Genomic DNA, 22,283 nt, shown 5'->3' with positions numbered 1-22,283 from the left:
GAAAACACATATGAAAAAAACTATTTTTAATCGTGCATGATCTTATTCCCCAAAGAGAATAACTGTTAATATTCTTTTAGCCTCTCCCCTTTTGGGAGTATACACATAAGTATTACAAACATAATTTATTATCCAATTTTCAAAAATAAATTATATTTTTATGAAATAATACCATACCTTGAGAGTCCCTTGGACTGCAAAGAGATCCAACCAATCCATTCTGAAGGAGATCAGCCCTGGGTGTCCTTTGGAAGGAATGATGCTAAAGCTGAAGCTCCAGTACTTTGGCCACCTCATGCGAAGAGTTGACTCATTGGAAAAGACTCTGATGCTGGGAGGGATTGGGGGCAGGAGGAGAAGGGGGACACAGGATGGGATGGCTGGATGGCATCACTGACTCGATGGACGTGAGTCTGAGTGAATTCCGGGAGTTGGTGATGGACAGGGAGGCCTGGCGTGCTGAGATTCATGGGGTCGCAAAGAGTCGGACACAATTGAGCAACTGAACTGAACTGTTTCTACTCCATGTATCATGAACACGGTAGACATGGCATTATTTACAATGGTTGCATAGCCATGTCCACTCCTTTTTAGCTAGGCTCCCAGGTATCTTGTATTTTAGTATATTTGTTGTAGTAATTCTGCAAATTCAGAGAACCTGCTGGCAATAAAAGCTGGAAAAGTATATATAAGACCTCTACAATACTTCATTATATTGGCATATACTATTTATATTAAGGGAATAACACTGTTACCTATTCCACAGCGTTATTTGAAGAAATTAAGTATTGGACAGCACACAGAAAACAATCCGTAATCTGAGTTGTTAATTACCATCATGACACCAATAAGCGTTCTGTATGGGAAGTATAATCATGGTCTTGTATACATATTTTACGAGAAAACTGGCTGGAGAGGTGAACTAAAGGCTCAGTGACGTCAGTCTGGTAACCTCAGCTTGCTGCTGCTGCTGCTAAGTCGCTTCAGTCGTGTGCGACTCTGTGCGACCCCATAGACGGCAGCCCCCTAGGCTCCCCCATCCCCGGGATTCTCCAGGCAAGAACACTGGAGTGGGTTGCCATTTCCTTCTCCAGTGCTTATCTGACTACAAATTCCCTGCTTTTGGCGCTGCACCATATCGACACTCTTGTTACGTCGGACCTGTTCTTTCTGACAGGATGGCAGGCTGTCCCTGCTACCCGAGCTCCATCGAACACTATTTCCCTATTTCCCAAATTCTTCAGAGTCCTCCAAGGAACTGCTTGATTCTGAGGTGACTATTGGGTTGGAATGAACAGGGACCTTTAATAAACGTAAGTTCCCAGCACAAACACTGCGGGGTAAGCCAGGACGTCAGCTCTAGGGTGAGAAAGTCAAGCAGCGTCTCGGTTTTGCCACGTGGCTTTGCCGTTACCCTGGAGGCTCAAGCCGGGGGAGAAACGCCTAACGCCCCCAGCTCAGGACTACGTTTCCCAGAAGCCCGCGCGCAGCAGCCACGTGACCTCCAGCTGGCGCGCGCTGGGCCGTTCGGCCTCCAGCGGCGTTCTCCGCTTGCTTCTCTCTTCAGTCCCCGCCTCCGGGCCTCCGCCTTGACGCTGCCCGGGCCGGAGCCGAGCCGAGGAGCCGGAGCCGTGGAGACGTGGGAAACATGGAGGCTTGAGGCGGCGTGCGCCACCCCAGCTGCGGCGGTGACCGAGGCTCGCCGTGTCCCCGCTGTTACCCAACCGTCTGTCCGTGCGCTGAAAGCGGATCTCCCCGCCGGCTGAGGCAGGTGGGCTGTGGCGCCGCCCCCCGGCCGCGCGACCCTGGAAGCCGGGCGGGGCCGCCAGCCCCTCGTCAGAGCGGCTTTGGGAGCAGCCTCCCCTCCCCCGGTCGGGGCTGGGCAAAAGAGTGCCCCAGCCGTGCAGGCGCTGTGCCTGGGCCGCGAGAGCCGCCCCCCGCATCCAGGGTTCAGTGGCACTCGGCGCCGAGAAGTGAGGGGGTGTGTTAGCCAAGCGAGTGGGTGGGGGCGGGCCTCAGTCCGTGTGGGCCACCGAAGAGCAAGCCGGTGATGCGGGAGGTGGGATTGAGGTGACCGGTGGGCGTGTGATGGGCAGCCGAGCAATAATATTGATTTGGGAGGGGGGCAATTTTTATTGAGATGTAGTTTACATAGCATAAAATTCACCCTTTAAGAGTATTATCAAAGTATAACTCTGTTTTTTTTAAAACTCACTGTATTTTAAAAAGCATAGTCACGGGGTTGTGCAGCTATCTTAATTTCAGAACATTTTTGTCACCCAAAAAAGAAACCTGTACCCTTAGAAGTCACTCCTCATTTTCCACTCCTCCACTCCCTGGCAGCTAGTGATTGTGTTTTAACTGAAAGGTGAGAGGGTGGGAAGGAAGTTAGCTCGTCGAGTGTTGGTGAACAGTACTGGGTTAACAGAGTTGATAGGATGAAAGTACTGAAATACAGAGAAGTACTGGGATGATTGTAATAGGGCCAGCAGAGGAGTGCACAGGATAGACTTGCTAAGGGGGAGGTTGAGTAGAATCCTTAGAAGAGGGGAAGGTTGGAGGGAGAGATGTGTAGAGAGAAAGTGTGCTGAAAGAGATGAAAACGTGTGTGTAGACTGTGGAAGAGGGACCCCGGAAGAAAGTGTGTGTGTGTGTGTATTTTTAGAGCACCCTTTCAGAGGGACCCTGACTGTGTGTATGTGTGTTTCAAGCACTCTTTCAGAGGACCTTGGCTTTGGCTGGATCAATTGAGGTCTCAAGAGGGGAACTGGAGGTGGGAGGGAAGAGGATCTATGGGAATAGGGTTGCTGCTGAGCTTGAAATTTACCAGTGTAGATTTCTGAATGGTTATCCTGCTTTGTGTTGTTTATCTTAGATAATTCTCTCTGCAACTCAGATAGACTGAGCAAATATAACTCTTCCCATTCTGCAAATGAAGAATCAGTCTTTTAGCTGATAGGTGACTTCCTGAAACTCATTAGATTAGTAAATAAGGCAAAATGAGTGGGAATAAAATAGTAATTGATGCACGTGGATTAAGTGGCAGAAAATTGAGGTGGGGCAGATGTTATAGGAGGGCTTCCCAGATGGCTCTTTGGTAAAGAATCCACCTGCCAAGCAGTAAATGCAGGTGAAACTCGGGTTCGATTCCCTGGAGAAGAAAATGGTGACCACTGGGTCACCATTCTTGCCTGGAGAATCCCATTGACAGAGGAGTCTGGTGGGCTACAATCCATGGGGTTGTAAAAGAGTCAGACACTACTTAGTGACTAAACAACAAATGTTACAGGAAAGAGTTTTAAACTATTCACCTATTAAATGTCTTAAATCCATATTATAATGATAAATAGGTCAGGGACTTTGTACTTTTTAATTTGGAAAAGTTCAACCTGGGCTAATGTGATATACCCCCATGTACCCATTACCCAGCTCTAACAGTAACTCAGGCTAATTTAGTTTCATTTATGGCTCTGTCAGTTCCTAGTCCCGCTCCATTTTGTAAATACTTGAGTATATATCTCTAGAATATTGAGTCATCCTTTTTAATATACCCACATTATGATTAGGATACACCCCAAATAATCTTTTATATTTAGAAGGACTTATTTTTTAAAATGTGGCATCCGTCTGATACTGAATAAGCAGTGCAAACATTTTGATGTTTGACTTTCTTAAAACTACAGTATTGTTTCCAGATTTTTCCAGTCAATCCTGCTCTCCTGATGCTTCTGTTTTCTTGGTTGATATGGTTCATCCTTCTGTAGAAAGTTTTAAGAATTGTCACTTTGGCTGGCTTTTTAGTGGATGGAGCTTTGTGAGAGCATGAGAAAGATAGAAGTGAACTATACCACAAAACGCACAAATAACTATTATATCTGGTAATGCTTTAAGGATTTGGGGAGTTTGATCATACTTCTCTCTAGATGATTTCACATATTGTTAGAAGTTGTTTAATGTGTGTATGTTAGTTTTCTATGATTACTGTAACAAATCACAAATTTAGTGGCTTAAAACAATACAAACTTAACTCTTTAAATTATTTATTTGACTGTGCTGGGTCTTAGTGGTGTCATGCAGGACCTTGCATCTTCACTGCGCCATGGGTGATCTTTAGTTGTGGCATGTGAACTCTTAGTTGTGGCACATGGGATCTAGTTCCCTCTCCAGGGCTGGGATCCCGTTACCCTGCATTGGGAGTACAAGAGTCCCAGCCAGTGGACCGCCTGGGAAGTCCCCAAACTTATTCTTTTGAAGTTCTGTATTTTAGAAGTCCAAAATGGGTCTCACCAGGCTAAAGTTAGTTGGTCAAGCCTGTCTTCCTTTTGGGAAGTTTCTAGGGGAGAATCTGTTTCCTTGTCTCTCCCAACCGCATTCCTTTGTTTGTGACCCTCTTCATCTTCAAAACCAGCCGTGTTGCATCATTCTGTTACGCAGTTGATCTGACCACAGCTGGGAAAGATTCTCCATTTTTAAGGATCTATGTGATTAGATTAGGCACACCTGGGTAATTCAGAGTAATTTCTCCCAACTCAAAGTCCTTAACTTAATGATTCCTGCGAAGTCCCTTTTGTTATGTAAAACACCAGAATCACAAGTTGCATAGATTAGGATGTGGACATCTTATGTTTGGGGATACTTTGTTAAGTGATTTTGTTTCCTGTTACAAATGCGGTGTGTCATCTTTCACTTCGTAAGATAATGGGGTTAGTGCTAGAGAGGACTGTTTCATTTTCCCTTTAGTGACGGTAAACAGATAATGTAGGAAATGTCTGTGACATTTGTAGAGTGACACCTTTTAAAAAAAGTGTAATAATGTGTAAAGTCTTTCTGTCTTTCGATCTTTTTCATTTGGTCTTTTTCACATTCATATTTTTTCAGTATTGCATGCTTGTAATCAGAGTGTACCTATAATGCTCAAGTCACAGGACACTCTGGGGCAGTGATGGTTCCCTGCCTGGAGTGAGAGACCAGGTGCTGTCTGTCCTAGTGGTTGATGGAGGCACCTCCAGTTCAATAGGAAGACAGAGGGAGATGAAATTTTAAGGAAGAACAAACTACTGTGAGAGTTGGGCTCGAATTCCCTTCCAGGATTTTCCTTAATGTAACTCAGCTGCATGGTTGTGGGCCTGAAAAGCAGGGGAGCAAGATGGCCTTTGCTGCTTTTCCTTTCCCAGGCTGTGGAGAAGACGCTGAAACTTCTCAGTGGAGATTTCAGGAAGTCCTGTACTTTGGCATTCTGTTTCTTGAGGGAGTTCCACTTTGCAGCTTAGCTCTCAGGGTCTTAACTGCCTCTGAGCATGAAGGTCCTGTCTCTCCGATGGTGGTGTGTTTTAGCTTACCGCTAGGGGCTTCCCTGGTGGCTCAGATGGTAAAGCATCTGCCTGCAATGCAGGAGACCAGGGTTCTATTCCTGGGTCGGGAAGATCCCCTGGAGAAGGAAATGGCAATCCACTTCAGCACTCTTGCCTGGAAAATCCCATGGACGGAGGAGCCTGATAGGCTACAGTCCATGGGGTCACAAAGAGTCCGACATGACTGAGTGACTTCACTTTCACTTAAGCTAAATATAATGAAAATATAATAATATTAATAGGTAATAATTACTTATTATTATTAAAAAGTATAATGGGAATCATTAAATATCTGTGCCTATCTTTAAGCTTATTTTCCCTCATAAGATTCTTAGCTGAGCTTAACGCTATGAACTTCTTAAAAGCTGCTTGCAGTTTTAAGTGATCCTTGTGTTGGTCTGTTCCCAGATGAAGTAATTTAGTAGGGCTGAGAACAAGTTTACATAGCTCTTGTATGCTACAGACTTTTTGTTTTCATTCTTTTAGGAAAGTTTGGTCAATAGTTTTTGATGTCTTCTCTAGTTTTTAGCGTTGTTTTAAAAATTTAGACACCAGGCAAGGGGTGGAGATCGGTGAAATGGGTGAAAGTGATCAAAAGATGCAGACGTCCAGTTATGAAATAAATCATCTAGGAATGTAATGTGCAGTCTGGTGACTAGTTAATAATACTGTATTATATGTTTGAAAGTTGCTAAGAGTACATCTTGAATTTCTCATTACAAGAAAAAAAACTGTTTATGGTAGTAGATGTTAACTGATTGTGGTGATGATTTTGCAATATAGTATTTGTTGTGTTGTACACCTGAAACTAATATAATGTTATATGTGAATTATATCTCAGTTGAAAAATGCAGGCCCCCAAAGTGACTGTAACTCTCCGATAAGGTCATTGGGGGGAAAAAAAAACCAAACGTTTTTTGGTATGTAATATGACTGATAATAAATTTCTTTTTTAGACTGAGTCAATCACAGAATCTTGAGAATTATTCCTTCAAAATATCTCTTGCAACCCTCCACCTTAGAATGTTTTCAGAGCCTCCTGTGTCAGTCAAAATTTGATTTGGCTATACATACAAATACTAGCTTAAATATATCATTACTTTGTTTCTTATGTAAAAGAAGTCCAGAGGTTGACAGCTCAGGGGTGATGCAGTGGCTCTACTGTCATTGGGGTGCTATGCTCAGTCGTGTCTGATTTTGTGACCCTATGGACTGTAGCCCACCAGGCTCCTCTGTCCATAGAATTTTCCCAGCAAGAATCCTGGAATGGGTTGCCATTTTCTCTTCCCAACCTAGGGATTGAACCCGTATCTCCTATGTTGACAGGCAGATTCTTAACCATTGAGCTGCCTGGGAAGCCCACTGTCATTAGTGACCCATCCCCTTTTCCAGCTTCTCACCCTGTCATCTCTAGGGTACGGCCCTTGATTTCTGTGTCCAAATGGTAATTTATGGCTTGTCAGATAAATGATCTGACACCCACAAGATGGTTATGGACTAGATGTTCAGTTCAGTCACTCAGTCGTGTCCAACTCTTTGCGACCCCATGAACTGCAGCACGCCAGGCCTCCCTGTCCATCACCAAGTCCTGGAGTCCACTTAAACCCATGTCCATTGAGTTGATGATGCCGTCCAACCATCTCATCCTCTGTTGTCCCCTTCTCCTGCCCTCAGTCTTTCCCAGCATCAGGGTCTTTTCAAATGAGTCAGCTCTTCCCATCAGGTGGCCAAAGTATTGGAGTTACAGTTTCAACATCAGTCGCACCAATGAACACCCAGGACTGATCTCCTTTAGGATGGACTGGTTGGATCTCCTTGCAGTCCAAGGGACTCTCAAGAGTCTTCTCCAGCTCCACAGTTCAAAAGCATCAATTCTTCGGCATTTAGCTTTCTTTATGGAGAAGCCTAGTAGGTTACAGTCCACGGGGTCTCAAAGAGTTGGACACGACTGAGCGACTTCACCTCACCTCATAGTCCAACTCTCACATCCATACATGACTACTGGAAAAACTATAGCCTTGACTAGACGGACCTTTGTTGGCAAAATAATGTCTCTGCTTTTCAATATGCTGTCTAGGTTGGTCATAACTTTCCTTCCAAGGAGTAAGTGTCTTTTAATTTCATGGCTGCAATCACCATCTGCAGTGATTTTGGAGCCCAAAAAAATAAAGTCAGCCACTGTTTCCCCATCTATTTCCCATGAAGTGATGGGACCAGATGCCATGATCTTAGTTGTCTGAATGTTGAGCTTTAAGTCCACTTTTTCACTCTCCTCTTTCCCTTTCATCAAGAGGCTCTTTAGTTCTTCACTTTCTGCCATAAGGGTGGTGTCATCTGCATATCTGAGGTTATTGATATTTCTCCTGGCAGTCTTTATTCCAGCTTGTGCTTCCTCCAGCCCAGCATTTCTCATGATGTACTCTGCATATAAGTTGAATAAGTAGGGTGACAATATACAGCCTTGACGTACTCCTTGTCCTATTTGGAACCAGTCTGTTGTTCCATGTCCAGTTCTAACTGTTGCTTCCTGACCTGCATAGATATAGATATTTTGAAATCATCACTGTACCGGGGAGGAGTTCACTAGTTTAGAAGACCGAGAGATAGATGCAATATTATGGTTACAGTGGGCATAGTAGAAGAGATGCCCTTTTTAGTAAAGTATCCCCTTCGGGCATCAGCTTGCTTTCTGGACTTTTTTGCTTCCCTCCCTATTCCAGCCACGTTGAGCTTCTTTCAGTTCCTGGAATGGACCCTGCCTGTTTTGCCTAATCCTAGGCCTACTCACAGGATTTTCTCTTTACTTTGAACCCCTGCACCCAACCAGGCCAGTCCTTCAGGTCTTAGCTTTTTATGGCATGACCTCTGGGAAGCTTTCACTGAGTATTGGATAGTTGCCATATTATAATTTTCTGTTGATTTGTCTGTATCTCATACTCAGCTGTAAATAAAATCCATCTTTCCCAGTTTTAACCTTGGCTCTTAGTATTAGGCTGGCCATATGGTAGGCACTCACAAAATACTGACAGAGTCGTGCTTCCATAACCAGTATGATGGAGCTTAGGTATTGCTAGTTTGTTTTATCAGCCCTGCAACTCTTCTTTGATATTGGCACATTGAGTTGTTAATATGAATCAATAATTGTGAAATAGTAAAGCACATTCTCTCCAATTTAGGAGAGTTAATTGATGCCAATTAAGAGTTAATACTTAAAGCAACACTTGTGGATTGTTAGGTAATTTATAATATATAATATTATTTATATTTTATATAAAATATTTTATAATAATTTATAATATTATAAAAGGTCAGCACCCCCATGTCTTACCTACTATCCTTTTTAGTGTGGTTCCTGGAGACAACTACTTCTGTGTTCGTAAGTAATATGTCTAAATGGCTATATTGTGGTTTATTTTAGGTAATAGCTCTGTTATGGTAGAAGAGGTCCTTTTCCTCCTCCTACCCCTCTTCCAGCCCTTTTGGTGTGGGCACTTAAGAACTGGCGCTTAGCGTTTACACTGTTATGACTGCATAAATGTCACTGCTGAACTGAGTTTACCTTGTTTTCCCGCCCCCAGCTCTACTTACTTTGTTTCTGTGAGCACATTACTGATTATTACCAAATGTGTGGAAGGACCTGTGGGGATTGGAACCCAGGAAATTTACACAAGAGGTTACTCTGGCTACTGCTGTTGCCACGAGCAGTGAGTTGTTTTTCATCCCTGTCCCAGAGGCTTCATTGTCTTTGTTGGTGCGCAGGTAAAGTACAACCCCCGACCTTGGCAGTTCAACTTGACTTGAATGTCTTGAATGAAGGCTCCTCCCTTTTGTTCATACTTTCGGTTTGGAACTCCTGTTACTAATCTATTAAGACCTTCTAAATGGCTCTTACTATTTTTTGTGTCCTGTTTTCTATTTGTCTTGTTCTTTTTTTAAAAAAATATTTATTTTTGTTTATGTTTGGCTGTGTCCACTCCTAGTTGTGGCATGATAGGATCTCGTTGGCGGAACCTTTTGTTGCAGCCGGCGGGCTCTTTGCAGTGTGCAGGCTTCTCTCTAGTTGCAGTGCGTGGGCTCAGTAGTTGCAGCATGCAGGCTTAGTTTCCTTGTGGGCTGTGGGATCTTAGTTTCCTGACCAGGGATTGAACCTGTGTCCCCTGCGCTGAAAGGCAGATTCTTAACCACTCGACCACCAGGAAAGTCCCTTGTCTTCTTGTTCTTGATTATGGGTGTTTCCTTGACCTTATCTTCTGTCTATTGAGCTTTTAAATCAAGTTTTAATGTCAGGTTTCTTTTCTTGTTGTTTATTTCCTTGACATCTTGTTCTTGGTTTATGGGAACAGTGTGGTACAGTGGTAGAGAGCGTGGGTTTCTGCACCTGGACTGCCATGGCCTGAAACCTGATCTGTCACTTTCTAACTCTGTCGTCTTGATCTTGGGCTTGTCACTTAACTTTTCTTTGCCTCAGTTTATTCTTCTAGGCCCAGAGTTGGCAGACATTTTGTCTAAAGGGCCAGATCGTAAAAATTAGGCTTTGTGGACCCAGAGGCAAAATGAAGAACATTATGTAGATACTCACATAACAAGGGAGAGAAAATTTCTAAAAGTGTTCATTGATGAGGTTAAAAATACAGTGCTGATAATGGTTGAGAACTTTTTTTGCTCAGAGAGGTTTGCTAATGGGAAGAATGAAATTTCTTTTGGGGAAGAAGGGAACCATATTACTTAGTTGGAGTTCTGAGTTACTGTTTGCTATCATCAGAATTTATCACAGGTGTTTATATCTAATGCTGATGTGTAATGAGATTTTCTGTATTTCATCTTTGAATATACCTATTCGTTATTGTTGTTTAGTAACTAAGTTGTGTTCAACTCATTTGTGACCCCATAGATTGTAGCCTGTCAGTCTCCTCTGTCCATGGGATTTCCCAGGCAAAGGTAAGTATTGCCAGTGGCTTCCCTGCTGTCTCGGGTAAAGAAGCCACCTGTCAATACAGGAGGCGTGGAGCCACAGGTTCAATCCCTGGATCAGGAAGATTCCCTGGAAAAGAAAGTGGCAACCCACTCCAGTATTCTTGCTTGGGAAATTCTGTGGACAGAGGAGCCTGGCAGGCTATAGTCCATGGGGTTGCAAAGAATCAGACACGACTTAAGAGACTAAACAACAAATATTGCCAAATACTGACATCAATTTATGAGCATACATATTAACTTTTTGGCCACACTGCATGACTGGTGGAATCTTAGTTCCCCAGCCAGGGATCGAACCTGGGTACATGGCAGTGAAAGTCCAAGTCTTAACCACTGGACTGCCAGGAAATTCCCTGTGTGGTTTTAATAGAGCATGTTAATTGCTTAGAAGACATCTATAGAGTTATGTTAGATTCATTTCTGATATTTACCCTTTAGTAAATCATTCCACTGTGGAGTGATCACTTCCAGTTGAGATTATGTGGAAACTCTTTGTTGCACAGTAAAATAGTTTTTGAAATGTGGAAAGTACTTTTGTACCTGCATTGAGGTCTGAAAAATGCTATTGGAAGTATAGTTTGACTTTGAAAAATTTATCTATTGCATACTTGTGTGGGATTGGAGATCTCAAGTCTTACTTTGATTTCTGACAGCATCAGAAGTGTGTAAAACAGCTTGCTGTTACTTGTGATTCACACAGTATCAGTTAATTTTACAAATCAGTGCTGTTGGCCTTCTAATTTTAGATTGAATTCATTGAGAAATGTTATTAAATCTGGAGCAAAAACTAATTTCCAAAGCCATTCAGTGTTTAATAACAGTGGTTGAAGGGGGTTCTTCTTGTTCAGAACAATTTCAGTCTCAACCCTGAGCTTGAAAAATTTAAATAAAACTGTACTGTTGCTAAGCCATTGTATTGTTGTTTGGTAGAACGTATCAGGGTATTCAACTTTTATTTCTAGAAAAACTTTATGGAATTGATTGTTAAGTTTGTGAGAGTGGATGAAGTTAACTATTGACACTCCTGGTTCAGTAGCAAGATAGATTCAAATATTTTATACAGAGTATTCTGCTCATTTAATGAATAGGCTTTAAACACTTTGCATTTAAAAAAATATTTAATTTACTTAAAAATAGAAATACTAAACCTACATGTTAGCATAAATAACATGTTTTTGTAAAAAGGTGTTTATTTTCCAAAGTAAAACAAAAGTTTGTAAACACCTTGCATTTTCACAAGGTTTGTAAACTTGTCCAGGTGAGCTTTTTTACTACCACACACGTTTGCCACCATCTGTTGTTATTCATCTTAGCAGATTTCACTTCAGGTTTTACTGAGTTACTATCTTTTCAATTATTTTGGAAACCATTCATGGCCGCAGTTCTTCTATACAGACTGTTCTCGAGCAGTTATTCTCACTAAAAGACAAGTGTTAAGGATGTTTTATTTTCTCTGAACACATTTCTTTGTCTGCTGTAATCAAACGTGGTTTAACTCATGATTAGTGAATGACTTGCCTTGCTTTGTTAACAGATGAACCATTTGGAATCTTACTCAGTTGTAGCCTCATTTTCATTTTTTTATTTTTGAGAAGACATTCTGCTTGTGGTGAGATGATTTTACATTTTCAAATTTTCCTGATTGTTCTGATGAGTTGGGAGTGAGTGCTGTGTGGTGGGGCAGGTCATGTTGGTAATGTCTTCCCATCTTGTGTTATGACACAGCTGTGACGCTTTTACATGATAAATGTGGTACTTCAGCATCTAATTATTTATTTCATTTACCTCCCTATTTGGCTGCACTGCATCTTAGTTGCTATATGCAGGATCTTTAGTTGTGGCATGTGGGATCCTAGTTCTCTGCCCAGGGATTGAACCCAGGCCCCCCACATTGCGAGTAAGGAGTCTTAGCCATTGGACCATCATGAAAGACCCTTCAGCATCTAATTCAATTAAAAGAAAAACTACACTCCTCTGTGACTTAAAAGTGTGACATCCCGGGACTACCCTGGTGGTCCAGTGGTTAAGAATCTGTGCTTCCACTGCAGAGGCCATGGGTTTGATCCCTGGGCAGGGAACCCAAACCCCACATGCTGTGCCAAAAAAATGGGGGAAATATGAATGCACGTCAAAAAGAAACACTAGAAGATAAAATAGAAATTACAAAAAAAGGAAAAACATGACCTCAGAGTCTGCTTTGTTCTTGTTTTGATGTGAGAGCTCCCCACTGGTAATTTAAGATGCTGAAGTGGCAGTATGCCTGACACCTGATCTGCTGTCATTGTCACATGTGTCATCGAGATTTGTGCACTGAGTAGCAGTATAAACTACCAGATACAGTCCTTGTCCTCACAACTCAACTCTGTCGTCGTATCGCGAAAGCAGATTTAGACAATTGCAAACAAATGACCGTGGCTGTGTTCTCATCGAACTTTGTCGACACAGAAATTTTAATTTCATATGATTCCACATGTCACAAAATACTGTTTTTCTCTTGACTGCTTAAAAATGTAAAAATCATGCTTCATGCAGCAGGCTGGATTTAGAACTTGGGTTATCATTTGCTGACGCATGATCTAGGCAATGAGAACAACAGTACTTGCCTCAAAGGATGTGGTGTGGGTTAAACAACTCAGTATGTGTCTAGCACTTTGAATAGGACCTGAGGATATAGTAAATGCTATGTAAATCTTTGCACTTATTATTATTTTTTATTATCTCCCTGAAGATATTATTTTAAATTTTTTTCCTTAGAATCGCCTGTTTTATGATTAATATCTTTGGTTTGTTACTGTTATTATTTATTTATTTTCCGATTGGAGGCTTTCCTCTCACAAGTTGAATCATTTTTGGTGGCCCATTCTTAATTAAGATCAAGACTCCCAGCATTGATTGGAAGCTCTGTGTGTGAGCGGATTGTGGTGAGTGGTGGGTTGTAGGCAGCAAGCCAGCTTTTTAAATGGGGGGAATCCCATATGTCTCTATCTTTTCCTCTGGTTCCCCCTCCATTTCTCTTAGGAAGAACCCTCCAGTCTCCTGCCTGAGAGGCTGGGAAACCTTCTGTGTAGCTGTGCAGCAGGCCCATCTGAATGTCACTCCCCTGTTTTCATCCTCTGCCTCGTTACTGTCTCCATCCTGGCTTTAGAGTCCATAGTCTCTCCAGTCAGGTTTCTGCAGAGTGCGCACACGATTTCCTACTGGGGCGGGACGGGGGAGACGCGCAGACTTGAGCCCGTGCCTCACCCCGCCTTTCATGGTGCCCTTCTCAGTTCTGTTGCCTTCCCAGTGCTCCATGAGGTGGATTGGCTTGCTTCTTGGTAGCATCTCCTTTGGCAGGTGGGTATGCTGGGGACATCCTCAGCTCTGCCAGTTCAGTCACTGCCTCTCTTGTCACCTTTCCATCTTTCACACTTCCTCTGATCTTACACTTGTAGGCTTATATCTTTTTATTTTCATTACTCTCGTTTCACTGAAGTGGGGTACCCAACTGGACTTACTCAGTATAGCACTTGGAACATAGTAACCTTGAAGAGAATGTTCCATTACTTGGACTAGTGGCACTTGTGGTGTCTCACGTGTCCTTTGGCCAGTGATTACTGCCCACTGTTTCTCTGGACTCTTGTTTCAGGGATGAGGTTTTGCCTTAAAGTCTGTTGTGTCCAAATGTGTGTGTATGTATACGCACATATATACATTCTGGAATATAGTTTGTGATTTATGGAGTCTCTGCCTACGTTGTGACAAAGTGCACCTAGCATGTTATTTGCATATTTTGAGGGTGTTAGGACAGAATTTGGTGAATCAGTCTGTATAGAAGAGGAGATTCACTTTTTATGTGAAGAACTCGCCTGCCAGTGCAGAAGACATAAGAGACTCGAGTTTGATCTCTGGGTCTGGAAGATCCCCTGGAGGAGGGCATGGCAACCCACTCCGGTATTCTTTGCCTGGAGAATCCCACGGACAGAAGAGCCTGGTGGGCTACACTCCATAGGGTTGCAAAGAGTTGGACGCGACTGAAGCAGCTTAGCATGCATGCACGCACATATATCAAATATTTCACAAATTAAATGCAAAATATTAAGCATATCATTTCTTGTTCAGAGTATTGTTTTCACTCATGATAGTAAAGCTGACTAGAGGAAATAACTGATCAGAAAATACTGAAAAGCAGTATTATATAAGAGTCAGCAGACCAAGGTGTAGTTAAATTAACTATGAAAAGGGAAAGTGTAATTGCTCAGTCATGTCCAGCTCTTTGCGACCCCATGGACTGTAGCACACCAGACTCCTCTTTCCATGAAATTCTCTAGGCAAGAATACTGGAGTGGATTGTTATTTCCTTCTCCAAAATTAACTATGGTAGTTAGTTTAACTTGGTAGTTAAGTTCCAAATGAGTGGTGAAGCTAATGAGCACCCTTGGACTAGAGACAAGAGTGTGCTTGTGTTATGTTTAGTGACCAGGGTTTCAGGTGCTGTGGAACAGGTGTGCGGGGGAACACGGGTGTGGAAGGCCAGAGCAGAGGAGTGGGTGAGCACCCTCGGTGTTGAGAACAGATCCGCCTTACTTTGTTTTGGTTCCTTTTTGCAAATTGAGGTTCATACACTGCTTGTTTCAGAGTCACTGTGGATACTTTTAAGAAAATGTAGATGCCTGGGCACTACCCTGACATTCTGAATCTTTGAGGCATAAGCATTTGCATTTTTAGCCTCATGCTCCACTGGTGTTTTTTACATACCTTTGAGAAGTACTGGTGTGGAGGATGGTTGGAAATAAAGTTAGAATGTGAGCTTTCAGACTATATGGAAGGTCTTGAGTCTCAGTACTGGGCTTTTCAGGTAATGAAGAATCATTGAATACTTTTTGAGCTGGTGAGTGAAGTGGTAGAAGTGGCAACTTCACTAATATTAAAAATAGGCTTAATATTTTTCCTTGGCTTACCCTACCCTGAGCCAGGTCCTTTACTGAGTGCTTTTTTGCATGTGTCATATTGCTTCATCCTTAAAAAAATCTTAGGGGTTGAAGTATTGTTGTTTTCTTGTGATGCAGTGGGGTTTGATAAATGGTAAAATGGAGACTCAGACTGATTATTCAGTCTTAGCAGGGTCTATCAGACACTAGAACCTTTGGTCTTAATTTCAATGCTGGACTGAATTTCCTGTTTTTTAAGGATTTATGTAGTAGTGAAGTGTACAGTGAATCAAAATGGAGAGATTGGAAGCAAAAAAATCAAAGTACTTTTGCGCTAAATCATGTGAGATTGAAGAAGCCTGGTCCTGAATGGAGGCAGCCGGAAGATCAAGAGATTTGTTTAAAAGATGACATGGAGAATTGTGGGTATTGTAGAAGAACCCACAGAACTTGGTGATGTTATCGGAAAGTCACCCTAGTAAAGTGTTGAAGACCAGGGACCCTGGACTTAGCCTAGGTTCCAGTCCTGCCTTTGCTACTTACTATGTCTTACAGACACATGGGACCTCATGTGTTTGGTAAATTACTGAACCTGTCTGTGCCTTAGTTTCCTTACCTGTAAAATGAGGAAGCTGTGCCTGCCTTTCAGGTTTGTTACTGGGGACTGGGTGAGTCAGTGAGTGTACCACGCGTTGTGTAAGGCAGTGTGCCCCTAGTGCTGCTGCTCGTGTGGCTCCCCTGCCTCTGGAGCTCCTGTGTATTTACGTAGCTTCTTATAATAACTCCACTGGAATGCTTATCAAATGTGCTTAGTAATTTATTGGCAGATTTGTCTCTCCCACCAGGATTTGAGTCCATTAATGGCAGGGACCTGGTGTTTTTTACTTCTTTTTTCATTTTCAGTAAACATCACATCACCTACATTTATAGTAAGTGTGTAATAAGCATGTGTGGAATATACACTTGGGTATGTGAGTGAGATAACTTGAGCCAAGAATCCTGATAACATTGACAAGGAATAGTGACTTTTGGAGGGGTGACTTGTTTTAGGCGACAAATGTTAAATTCTACCTTAAGATTTTTGATGATAGCAAGACATCAAATTGAAATATTCAATAAGTAGAGATTTATGCTTGGGTTTTGACTGAGAAGTCAAGACATTAGTTCTGGTGTCACTCAGTAGAGTTTAAAGCACAAACCAGAAGCACGTAAAGATCCTTCCTGAAGGACAGCAGAGAAGGAGAACAATCCATTTTTTTTTAACTTTACATGTTTCTGGTTTTAGAAAAAGGTCAAAGCAGTGTAGGAAGACATAATGTGAAAACTCCCTTTCCTCCGAATTTCCAGTCTCATTCTTCAGAGGTAACCAGTCTTGGACCATTGCTTATGTTTTCTTCCAGAAATTATCTAGTCTGTATAAGAATTTACACGTTTATTTAAAATAATGGGATTTTACTATATGAATTGTTCTGTGTCTTTGTGTTTGCTTTTACTGATAACTTGCCATATGGGGATCTCTTTACACGTTAATGCATAAGGTCTACCTCATTCTTTTCAGTGGCTGCATTGTATTCCATTATATGTTTATTCTATATTGTAATTAATCTCCAGATGATGGTCATTCCGGTTTTATTGACAGCTTGCTATTCCAAATGATTAACTTCTGGATGTATAGAACTTGTCAACTTGTATGAGTTTACCAAAACCAACTTTTTGGCATACTTAAAAATCTGATAGATGTTGCCAAATACTTAAATTCATGGTGGGGGTGCCTGTTTCCTTACTAGTCTCTCACTGCGATTAAAGTTTTGTTTTTCAACCTTTACTAATCTAATGAGTAAAAATGATACTTTGCTGTTTTGATTAGCATATTTTATTCTTCATTTATACTGAAGATCTTCTAATCATTAGCTGTGAGACCTTGGCTATTTCAGGAAGGTTTTTTTTTTTTTTTTTTTTGAGTACTGTCTCTGTAACAGGTGCTTTAAGTTACCTAGGGATATCAAGATGTAAAGCCTGATTCATGCTTCTCAGGAATAATCTACCTTGGGAGATATAGCATCTATACTCCAGAACAATGACATTTAAAGGTAGTTTTTCCATAATGGGGACTTTAGGCTAAAGTAGTGGGAAGAGAAGACTGGTTTTGAACAAGAGTGGTATCAGTTTTACACATGTTAAGATTGAGTTACTGATTACATTAGCTTCCCTGGTAGCTCAGCTGGTAAAGAACCCGCTGGCAATGCAGGAAACCTAGGTTGGGAAGATTCCCCTGGAGAAGGGCATGGCAAGCCACTCCAGTATTCTTGCCTGGAGAATCCCCATGGACATGGGAGCCTAGTGGGCTGTAGTCCATGGGGTCACAAAGAGTCGGACACGACTGAGCAACTAAGCACAGAACTGACTGTGTTGCATTAAAAATAGGTCTACTAAAAGCATCAGCATGCTGCTTATTTCTAGTATAAATTTCTGTAAGAAACGGTGTTATCCACAAAATTACTGGAGATACATACATATATATATATATATATATATAAATATGCATGCACGCTCAGTTGCTTCAGTCACGTCTGACTCTGTGGCTCTATGGATTGTAGCCCACCAGGCTCCTCCGTCCATGGGATTCTCCAGGCAAGAATACCCAGGTGGGTTGCCATGCCCTCCTCCAGGGGATCTTACCAACGCAGGGATCAAACCTGTGTCTCCTGTATTGCTGGCGGATTCTTTATTGCTGAGCCACCGGGGAAGGCCTTATATAAATATAAATGTAACTATAAATATATGTTATGCTTCCCTGGTGGCTCAGAGGTTAAGGCGTCTGCCTGCAATGCAAGAAACCTGGGTTCGATCCCTGGGTCGGGAAGATCCCCTGGAGAAGGAAATGGCAACCCACTCCAATATTCTTGCCTGGAGAATCCCATGGACGGAGGAATCTGGTGGGCTACAGTCCACGGGATCGCAGAGTCGGACACGACTGAGCAACTTCACTTTCACTTTCTATATTATCCTTAAGTTTGGGCTTCCTTGATGGCTCAGTGGTAAAGAATCTGCCTGCCAGTACAGGAGATGCAGGTTCGAGCCCTGGATCTGGAAGAGCCCCTGGAAAAAGAAATGACAACCTACTCTAGTATTCTTGTCTGGGCAGTCCCATGGACAGGGAAGCCTGGCAGGTTACATGTAGTCCATGGGATCGCAGAATAGTTGGGCATGACTTAGAAACTAAATAACAACAACAACAAATCCTTAAGTTTAAAAAGTAACTCAAGTGTTCTAGGCATTCCAATCAGAGGTTGGGATAGGAGAGATCTGAAAGTAGAATCGTGGACACCATTGGTGAGCCTAGGAGACAGGCTCAGTTACTGACATATTGAGAAAAAGAGCTAAAAGCCAGAGAAGTCGTCCGACGTACAGTGAGAGTGAAGAGCAATAGGAGTTGTGGTGATTGGCTAGTGGGTTTTTGAAGTTCCAGTTTATTCTGGTTTTCATTAGTAAGGATCTTGGGGGTTCCACACACATTGAGTACAGGTGATTGTGTGTGTGTATGTTTGGAATCCTTGGTGTGAATCAGATGCAGAAGAGACGCCGTTGGGCCTCAGTTTTCCTCTTTGCTTTCTGTGAATGTGGGAACAGGTGGAACTTTCTGGCAAGAGTACCTCATGGGTAATTGTCTGCTTGGCTGAGCTTGTTCCTTGGTGTTGCAGCTGCCTCGGGTGCTGCCTTCGCTCTCTGTTCTCAGCAGATAGTACTTTGTTGTTGCCCAGGGGAGTGAGGGTAGGGGTAACTGGGCAGGATGTCCTAGGCAGGCCTGTTGCCCCTGGGCTCCGGCCCTTTTTTGGCTCTCTGCCTCTGGACTTGGGTTGCTGTTCATACTTTTGGTGCCCTTGATTGAAGGCTCTTTTGCCTTCAGTTTTTCTTTTGTCGTTTTTCTTTTCAGCCCATCTCCAGCTGTTTTATATTTTATAGGGATTCCTCACAGCTTCTGGTTTTCTGTCTTTTTGAGCATGGCTGTGTAGTTATTGACAGAGTGTGTGTGTGCGTGCACGCATGCTATTTCTAGGGTTGGGTGAAGGAAAGAGGAGAAGGAGACATTGCATTTTGTGTTCAGTTGGCTGTCCTGGTTTTCCTTGTTAACATTCTGTTCAGTCTCCCCTTACAGCTCACAGGCTTCATTCATATTGTTTTAGAGAGATTTCATATTGGTCCTGGGTGGAGCAGTTGTTTTCATACTTTGACCTGTCCTAGCAGCTTTGAAAATAAAATTTATTTCTTATAAATCAGTAGAAAATAGGCAAAGGATATAAGCAGGTAATGGCCTCATTCACAGCACGAGAAATGAAATGCAAATTAATGCCATATTGAAAACTGTTTTCACTTATCAGTTGGTGAAGATTGAAAAGTGTGATTAAAGATCGGTGACTGTTGTGTGGAGAAATAGGCATTGCTGAAGTGGGTGGAGGTCAGCAACCTCTAAGGAAGGCAGGAAGGCAGTGTAGGAGAGGGAAGATGATGTCCCCCCTCCCTTCTGAGTTCTTAACTGAGGCCCTGTGGTAACAGGGCCTGTGGTAAAAGGTCAACAGGGGAGAAAAGAGAAGTTTGTTAATATGCACACCTCATGGGAGACACCTAGGGAAAATGAGTGGCTCCTGAGGTGGCTCAATTCAGGTTTAAATACCATCTTAAAAGGGGAAGGGAAAGGGGAACGTAGGCCTCTTAAGGCAGAGTAAATGATTTTTAGGAAGGATAGATGGGCCTCAGAAGCACAGATGAGAGGTGTGATAGTTTGTGACAAAGTTTATCTCAGTGTTGTGTCAACTTCTTGGCTCCCCTGGGATAAGAATCAATCTTCCTTGGTTGATGAAACTGATGAGTTTATGATAGTGGAGTTCCTTTTGGAGAGTCTGGCTTCAGGCAGATAAGGAGGGTTCAGAAAAGGCCTCACCCTGCATTTACCGTTTTCAAGTGTGTGCAGCTCAAAATAAAGTGTCACTGTGGCATATTTTGAGGTGGCATATTCTGCTGCCCTTCAGCAGTATCTACCAAAATTAGAAATACATGGGATCTTTGACCCAGCAATTCTGTTTCTGTGGATTTATTGTACCTGTATACTGATATGTGTGTGAAATACCTTGTATACCAGATGCTTACTGGTGAGTTATTTGTAGTTTACAAAAGACCATAAATTACTTAAATGTCCACCATTATGGGACTTACGGAATTAAAAACCAAAGTGTTACAGAGTTAAGAAAAATAAATGCTTTATATATAGATATGTAATGATTTCTAATATATGTTAACTGGGAAGAGCAAAGAGGCATATGTAGTGTGTTATGATTTGTGTAAAAAGGAAAAAATATGTGCTTATATATACACAGAAAATCTGTGGAATGACACCCAAGAAACTAGTAATATTTTCTCTGAGTTGAGAAACTAGGTGGTTAGAAGGGATAGGAGAGAGACTTTTTACTGTATATCTATTGAACCCTGTATATTTTGTACCATGTACGTTACTATAGTATTCAAAAAATAAAATACAAATAAGAAATCAAGTCTGACTTAAATTTTCATTAATAGACTCTATGATATTGTTGCCTTATGAGGTGGATGGATGGAGTTTTGCTCTTTTGAAAAATTTATCATTTATGGACCTAATTAAACTCCCAAAGTAAATTTTTAATTGATTGTTGTTAAGGTACCTAAAGAAAAATGAAGTACTTGTCTATTTGATTGAGAACAGAATGTTCTGATCTTCATTTTTTTCCTCCAGTAGTTTTATATGCAGCATTTTAGTTTTTATTTTGTTGTTGCTGGCTGTGCTGGGTCTTTGTCGTGGGGTGCAGGCTTTCCCTGGTCGTGGCACAGCGGCTTCTCCAGTTGCAGAGCGTGAGCGCTGATCTAAAGCCCAAGGGCTCAGTAGTTGTGGTGCAAAGCTTAGCTGCTCCCTGGCTTGTGGGAGCTCTTAGTTCCCCAACCAGGGATGGAACCCATGTCCTCTGCATTGGAAGGCAGATTCTTTATGTGTCTTATCTTTCCATCCCCTTAATAGGGTTTTCATAGACCAAAAATTTTTAATTTTGATGGAGCTCAATTTATTGATGTTTTCTTTTATGGGTTGTGCTTTTGTGTAATGTCTTAAGTATTTCCTGACCCCAAGTCACGGTTTTCTCCTGTGTTCTTATCTAAAAGTTTTATACTTTTTAAGTTTACATTTAGATCTGTAATTCATTTTGAATTAACTTTGGTATAACATGAAAGGTTTAGGCCAGAGTGTGACCTGTTGATACCCAGTTGTTCTAGCATTATTATTTGAAAAAATTGTCCTTTTATTGAATTGATTTTGTTGAAAAACTCCAACTGGCTGCAGTTTGGTGGGTCCATTTCTAAGTTTTTTGGTTTTGATTTATGTGTTTGTCACTGTGTCTTTGGATTTAATTCTCTCTTTTGACCAAACATGTGTGACCTGTCAGTAAACATACATAGTGATGGAAATTTTAAATTTAGAGTTTAAGAGCTGTCAGCTTTAATAATTTGTATTATAACATTAAACTGTTTGCTACAAATAGATCTCCTTAAGGTTGTTAGTTATAGGCATCATAAAAGAATACTTCACATTTTTATCACTTTAATTTAGTTATGATTTTTTTTGTGTTTTCCACATATGTTAAAAATTTAAATTTGAGTCAGAAATGGAATAGTCAAGGAGGTGAAAAAATATTTAATTAAAAAATATCAAAGTAATATATAGACATAGGTTAAAAATCAAATAATATGATGGATGGACTTATGATGAAAAACTGTACTACCACCCTCCCCACTCTCAAATCTCTGAGCTGTTGCTTCTTGCTACTTACCTCCTTATTTATAACTAATATGCTTTTACTATTATTTTCTGATTCAGTAATTTAAAATATTTTCTAACATTGACCTCCTACCTACTTAGTGGAAGTCAGAGATTGTACATTCTTAAAATAATTTTTTTAATGTTTATTTTTATTTCTTTGGCTGTGCCGGGTCTCAGTTGTGGCATCTGGGAGTAGTTCCCTGACCAGGTATG

General features: G+C 41.6%; 1 protein-coding gene across 3 annotated transcripts in view; it reads left to right on the top strand.

Annotated features, from left to right (window-relative positions):
- Nucleotides 1,529-22,283, top strand: part of DYM (dymeclin) — a 392,550-nt gene continuing 371,795 nt past the window's right edge. Inside the window, exon 1 of one of the 3 annotated variants that reach the window (XM_018039569.1) lies at nucleotides 1,529-1,771. The gene's annotated coding sequence lies outside the window, so the exon portion shown is untranslated. The remainder of the gene's footprint in view (nucleotides 1,772-22,283) is intronic. The other 2 variants (XM_018039568.1, XM_018039567.1) reach the window with 2 other exon arrangements.

Source organism: Capra hircus, chromosome 24, assembly GCF_001704415.2.
Source record: "Capra hircus breed San Clemente chromosome 24, ASM170441v1, whole genome shotgun sequence".
In the NCBI taxonomy this organism is placed as follows: Eukaryota; Metazoa; Chordata; class Mammalia; order Artiodactyla; family Bovidae; genus Capra; species Capra hircus.
This window is presented reverse-complemented; position numbering and strand designations above follow the sequence as displayed.